The 7,529-nt window shown below is 37.8% G+C and overlaps 1 long non-coding RNA gene across 1 annotated transcript; it reads left to right on the top strand.

The window, feature by feature from the left end:
• Positions 1–717: 717 nt before the first annotated feature.
• LOC137473936 (uncharacterized) lies at positions 718–6,474 on the top strand. Its single transcript, XR_010999071.1, has 3 exons — positions 718–816; positions 2,787–2,952; positions 6,298–6,474. It is a non-coding gene; the product is annotated as an uncharacterized lncRNA (long non-coding RNA).
• The last annotated feature ends 1,055 nt before the right edge of the window (positions 6,475–7,529 follow it).

Genomic DNA, 7,529 nt, shown 5'->3' with positions numbered 1-7,529 from the left:
TTAAATTGCAGAAAAGCTGACATATTTCAGAGCCACTGAAGAAAAGTTCTCATGGTAGAGAATATTCCAAACTGTAAAACCTGTGAAGGCTCCATTGTTACCTAAACTTGACATTTATGCTTGTTTTCTTTGTGTTCTTTTTGCACAAAGCAGACAGCTGACAAAAATGTCAGTTCCTTCCAGTTGCTGTGAGAGTCTGGGGAAATACATGCATTTGGAACTGGTTTACTGTCCTCTAAATTACAACAATAACATTATATTTTTTTGTGTGTGTGTTTGTGTGAAAAAAAATTAAACCATCAAGAGCAAGACCAGAAGGGGACAAATTTCTAAGCACAAAATCCCATGTTTGGGTTATCTCAAAGACAAATACAACGGAAACAATTCTCCAGATGAGCAGAATCAAATGAGAAGGAATAAAGTGTAATTGGCTCAAGAAGTCTTATCCATGAGTAATATGAAACTTGTTCTTAAACAAGTACTATAAAATTCATTATGCCATTCTTTCAAGGAAAGTAACAGTCAGAAAACAATTTCATGTTTTTAAGTGAAACTCACATATTAGGCAAATTATTTTCAGCTTAGTGGACCAATAATCTTGATTTTAATTGACTTCTATTTTTATCCTAGCTTCAAATAATAGAAGAATCACTGCGCTGTAAACTCTTGATATTGGCTACATTACTATGACATGTGCTATCACTCTGGCTTGCCTCTGTGTAACATGTCATAAAAGCACTACCTACCAGCACTGGATTTGTCAGGGAATTAGAATAGGCAAGGGATGAAGTGAGCAGGTACTCTAAGTCTGCAACTGTGAGTAGTCACAAATCCCATCCACTTGCAGGGGTGATCTTGGGCTGTGTTGTGTTTTAGGACCAGCACTCCCTAGTTCAGCCCCCTTACAAGGAGACTCTCCCAAATCTGATGTGTTTTGCCATGACTGGAAATGATGCCCATTCCTCTCAGAAGTGTGAGAGTTGTTTCCCCCACTCCAGACATGATGTAAGATGGTATGGGGTAACACAATGTATTTGCCATGCCCACATGGCTCCAAACTACCCTCTCAAGGGCTACTGGGAAAATGAACCCCGTGCTTGGCTGGAACTAGGACAGCCTGCAATCCCTTTTTAGAAACACATAGTGCCTAGAACCCAACTTCTAGGTATTCAACAGCAGAAATGTGGGAAATGCTGCAGGGTTCAACACTACCTCCAAGGCCACCATTCTCTGGACCATAGTTGCATAGGAGGATGGAGGGCCCAAAAACCCTTCCTTTTTGAGGTACTGCAGATCCCTCTGATTTCAGGAGAAATGCTCCTAGTTGCTGGAGGAAAGTAGTGAGGCCTTCTTTCCTCATCTATGGCTCTGGAGGAAACAGCAGATGCATCTCCAGAACCCTCAAAGACTGGCAGAGGAGCATTTGGGGGAACAGCCCATGACATGCAGAGCTGCCCAGCAGCTTCCTCTCGTGCATTCCAGGATACACTCTTAACAGTGGTTGGGGCTGCCATCTGGATAGACACAAATGTGGATTTTAGAAGGTTAACATTTAGAGGAAACAATGACTTCCACTCTGTGTTTATTCTGGGGATACAGATATTTTCTTCCCTAGTTTTTTCTTCTTCTCACACTTTTCATGGCCCCTACAGAAATGTTTTCTGGCTCTGCAATACTGCCAGTAGGCAGGGTCATCCCACTCGCTGAACTTGTGTTGTCATTTTTTTCTAGCACAGATAGAAAGCCAGCAATGTCACAGGATTTGCATACAGCTTGCTCTTCAAGCTTAGCCTTTAAAAAAATTACAAAATTACTGACATGCAAGAAATTATTGAGGGAACATGAAAATATAGCCACCAAATGCACAGGTCACTCACTGCAATTTCATAGAGGCCAAATTCAAAGTGCAGTGCCAAGTTCATATGATTCACAGCTAATTCAATGACACCTCTTACACAGAGGCAAGTTACAGTCCCACCACAAGAATTTCCTGCCATTTCTGTCTTATTCTCTCAATAGTCTCCAATATCTCTTTATCTATTCCAGCTACACAGCATTTAAATAGCTTTTAAATAGCCTCCCTATTCTCAAAGTGAATATTTTCAGCCTTCCTATTTAGCCCTAAACTAAAGTCATTTAGTCATAAAGAATTGTCACCTTTCTCATAGTCTCAGCACATCCTGTTTGTCCAGCTACAAAGACAGCAAGGAACACCATGAGCTCATTAATTCTCTTTCCAACTCTCAACTGAAACAGTCACTGAGCAGAAATAACCAGCAACATACCCTCTTAATGCACAGTGCCTATTGCTGATTTGGTACTGGTGAGATGTTGTTTCCTAGGAGCTGACCAACCCTGCTGGTACACAGAATTTTCTAAGTGTCATTTTTAGTAGCTCCCAAATAACTCCTATCACAAATATTCGCTTAATCAAGCAATTAGATTCTGAAACAAACATGTTAATATTTTATCTATGTAGTACTAGAGTTAATATTGAGAGAAGATTTTTAAACAAGCCTTTCTAATTTCATTGCAGGGAGCAATATTTGCCACTGTTATGGCCACTAACATGTTTTGACTACCATGCCTCTTTTGCAGCAACCTTAAGTTCACAACTGAAATACAAAGCAGGAAAACAGCAAATATTTGAATGACTTCTTGGGTTCTATGTCAGCATTTTCATGTTTCCTCCAGTCACTGCTAAATGATCATTCCTCAGTTCCAAACAAAAGCTCATATCTTTTCATTGATGCTGACTGCTTCTTTCCACATTAAATGTGTTTCAGCTACAACTCTGTCAATTTAGACACCATGGACAGATCTATATAACCTAATCTCCACACATCTCAACCCACTGTTCCCTGTATCCTACTGACCAGACAAGAAGGGCAAACAACCATCTCTGTGCAGAGGGACAGTATAGACTTGGTGAATGTGGGAGACTGTAAGCAGGTAAGTTAATGACACACTTCTGCTGATTCTTCAGGAATGATTTCTTCATTATTTAATATCATCCCAATGATTGGAATGTCATTACTGTTAGTCATGGCTGTTAATAAATTGCTGTTGCCTTATCTCATGATCTGCTTTGCTACAGTACCAAGACAAATATTTGCTTCATCTAATTTACATGTTCATCACGCAGTCTAAACTAATCAGCTAGGATTTTCCATAACCAGTGAAGTATATATAAAATACATGTCTAAGTATCTTTGAAAAACTTGCTCTGTGATGGTGTCTGTTTCTCTCCCCTTATATGATAGACATTAAATGACTGTCTTTGATAGCCTAGTTCCCCTGTGTGTTCCTAATTTAGCTTTGACAGCTAGAGTTAGGCAAGACAGATTCCATATTAAATTGCCTTTTAGTCTTACATTCAATGACCTATTATAATTAGCATATGTAATATAAGTTCTTCCTGATGTCCTTCTAAAACTATTTGTTTTAAGCCATGCATTGCTTGGTTAATTCATACATCAGAATTGGACTTTCAGAGCTGTGCCACTTTACTGAAACAATGGAAATGAAGAACAATGTATATGGCAGATTCTGTGATTCTAAGATAGATAAAGCAAAAATGTGTATTAACCAACTTTGCACAGAAAGGCCAAGTGAAACTACAGGGTAAACACCTGTCCAGAAAAATTATTCCAAAGGTCACCACCATGGGTCAAACTCCCCATTCTCCCTCATTCAGCTCCTCTCACCAATTTCATGACTTCAGATTATAATTATGTAAGAAGTGTTTTCACAGTATATTTATTTCCAAAGTCCCTTTATTACAAGGATTTATTTTCTTTTATTTAGTGCTTCCAGTTTCATCACTGAGTAGAACACAGAGTATTTGTAGCTATGCAGGTAGCAAGGATCCCTGCTAGATCCATTTTGTATTAACCCATCAACATAAAAGGGATGAAGAGCACCCCAAACTAGTCCAGCCCCAGTCTGCCCAACTCCAAGCAGGTAAGGGGAGATCAACAGCAAGTCAAGCAAAACACACAGATCACCTGTGAACATAGCACATTTAACAGAAATTTTGCATTCTTCCATAGTTCTATCCAGGACAACTTTTCCTCTATCTTGGCTCAAACTGGATGTGAATGCAATAGTTTTTAAAATAACATCATTGCATTACTTGAAGGGATGTAGTAAAACCAGATTAAGACTATCCAGGGTCTAGAGGATATGGGGTGATTAAGTCCTATGGTCTTTGAGCAAGACTTTAACCCACATTATAAATATACAATTCCTGTTGCAAATAGCAAAGTTAAACACATTCTTTGCAAACTCTGCAGCAGCTGGACCACGGAAAGGTCAACCATGTGTGCAGTGGGTCTTACTGAAAGGTCACAGGAGATGCAAATAACAATGACCTTTAGCGTGGTCCACACCATTTCTCCCTTTGGAAAACGCACACTAAGTCCCTCTGGCCGAACCTCTCCCCATCCTCCCTGTGTGCAGAGAGAGTAGGATGAAGGGTCAACGCACTTCACTAGTGCTCTCTGCTAAGGGCTGTGCTCCAAGAGGTGTCCTCTGCCAGTACAGGCAGAGAAGAGGCAGAGAGCCCAGCTGGGTCACATTGGGTCCACAAGTACATTACAGACATAGCCAGTCTATCTTTCTTAGTACTTTTCTGGGTTTAAGTATTCATTAATTTTTTATTCAAAATGCCTATACTACCTACATTCACAAAGACTCTGAAATAGAAAGATTTTCATACACATACAGAAAGACAGGGTGCTTATGCTCTGCAGTTAATCATGCCTCAGATTAAACCCTTTAAAATCTAACGAGTTTAAGAATAGAAATTACAAATTCATAGGTAACTACTTTAGAATTAAGACCCAACTCATTGATGGCCATTGACCATATTTTTTCAAACACGAGGAAATAGCCATAACATTGCACATTAACCTATAAATAACAAAGTGATATATTTAAAATAATAATTAATAATTAATAATTGATAATTAATAATTAATTTGGATAACCATATAATTAATAATTGATATTATATATAACCATTAATAATTATTCAATTAATGAATAATTAATAATAATTAAAATAGTAAATTATTATTAGTACATTAATAATTAGAAATTAAAAATATTTTCCAAATAGTATTGTAATTTGTTGATTCCAGGAAATTTCACTTTACTGTTAAGAAAATATCATACCTTTAAGAGTCAAGTTCTGTACCTTTTAGGGTTCAGCTCTTATTCCATACATTTCTTAATCTATTTCTTTGCTCCAGAGAGGTCCGTCAGTGCAAGTCAAACCAGCCTTTAGAAATGCTGATGCTCAGTGAAGCAGAGCAGAGAGCACCCATGCAAACTGCACTGTTGGTGGGAATGGGTTAGGGGTTAAATTCTATATGCGTAATTGTGAACTGGTTTCCATTTTAAGGTAGACAGAATTAAATAAAATATATAGGTACATACTGTATAATAGTGTATATATAAAATAAGGTAGAATGGTTGCACTGAATCACAGAAAGTTATAGAAATAGACAAGAAATCAGGCTCACCTGCTTAATTAAAGAATATCACCAATAAAAAAAGAAGGCAGAGAAAAACATTTATATAAAACTTGTTTAAGTGCCACCAAGGAACAATGTACAATAGACAAATTTAGCATTTTGCTCATGAGTTTATTTTCCAATTAGCTGTTGATTTATTCCCTATGGCATGGTGCTTGAGAGGTTGGAAGGAAAAGTCTTTTATTCTCTGAGGATTATTCCCAGGATCCTTCAAACACAGAGGCTGAACTGGAGATGGTCTATTGTCCTTCCCTCCCAGCAATCTCTCAGGCTGCTGCCCCAGCACCTTCAGCTGCATGCACAGGAGTAATGGTGAGCACCAGGCGTGGACCTCAGCTGTGGCTCTCACTGAAGTCCCATCCCACTGCCAGCTGGTGACAGAAGAGTCATTTGTCCTTATGGCCCACTCTCAGACAAGAAACACACAGCTACCAGTACATGAATCAGCTAGACGTGGATTTTCATTTCTCTGCACTAGAGGGAAAGAAACCCATGTTCTTTCTATGAACTCTTCTCAGAAGCAGAGAGAGCCACCTCCTATGCAATCACTGCTAGACAAAATTTTTATTGAGTAAACCTCTCAGAGATAAACAACTTTGCTATTAGTGCAGTGCAATGAAAATAAAATCCATGGCAGATGGTTGTCAGTGAGTCTTGTTCAAACACTTCACATAAAAAGGGAATGGCAGAGAGACACAAGTGTAAAACAGAAATTGGTGGAAATTAACAATGTTATTAATTCACCACTGTCTTACAGGCTCCTTTAACCATGGAAAACTCAAGATAATTGCAGATTTGCCCCTTTCTGTTTCCTCCGCTCTAAAAAATTTGTTAAAGTCTATTTTACACGCAAAATATACTTCTACTTCAGTAAAAAAAAATTGAATATAGAAGTCGAGAAACATGAAATAAAAGTATACATGATATGCCTCCTGCACAGGAAAAGAAATAAAATAAATAGTAGAAAAAAGTTTATTATTATTATTATTATTATTATTATTATTATTATTATTATTATAGCTAACTGTAGAGTTGTAGAGTTTTTGTAAGCGATTATTATTGTCATCTTAATTACTAGGGATGAGTTTTAGAGTTATGTTGTTTAGGCATATATTTTAAGCAAGAGGCCTGAAATTGGAGCAAAATGGAAAAATAACTATTTTTACAAGGATCTCACACAAGACAGACTAATTTCATTGAAGACTAGTATCTTTTATTGATTTATTTTATATTTAATTGAAAATAAAAGCCACTTATCTCTGTTATAAGGACTTCATGAAAGAAAAGGATATATGGTTTAATACTCATGTGTCCCTATGCACCTTTAAATACTGAGTTTATTTCAGTGTTTCATTATCATCTGTCTCAATGTTCCCACAAGTAATGGTCAGCCCAGCCAAAAGCTGCCTCCGATAGAAATTGTGAGGAGTCCCAGGCTAACGGCATACAGTGTATCAACACATTCTCTTTTATCAGCTTTAAAATGGATTTTCTCCAATTTCTCAGTAAGTTGCTTTGTTCTTGTACTATGGAGATGAATAGAAGTGCTATTTTTGTACCACGTTATGTAATTTTGTCAAATATCTTCATTAAACTGCATCAGTCCTACTCTTTTCAGAATCTAGTACCTTCACTTTCAGTTTTAATTGCATCTGTCAAATAAATTTGTAGATATTGATCAAAGATCTCTTAGAGTATCTTTTCTTGCTGTAACTCCACCTTCCAGCACTGAGGAAAGAAAAAGCACATGACAAGATCTAGGAGTACTGCTCCTTCATTTCCCTCTTCATCACCCCCTCTAGCTTTGTGATGGGGAAATCCCATCAAAATACCCTAGTTACTTCACTGGCTTATATTTTTATGAGAACACAACAAGATTTGGAGAGACCTTCCTTGCACCATGGCCATCTTACATCTGTGCAGTGTCATCCCCCGTGGGGATACTGTCAGCCTTAGGCCATAACCCACTTCTAGCTCCCGACTCCTGCC

This window comes from Anomalospiza imberbis, chromosome 5 (assembly GCF_031753505.1).
Source record: "Anomalospiza imberbis isolate Cuckoo-Finch-1a 21T00152 chromosome 5, ASM3175350v1, whole genome shotgun sequence".
Taxonomy (NCBI): domain Eukaryota; kingdom Metazoa; phylum Chordata; class Aves; order Passeriformes; family Viduidae; genus Anomalospiza; species Anomalospiza imberbis.
This window is presented reverse-complemented; position numbering and strand designations above follow the sequence as displayed.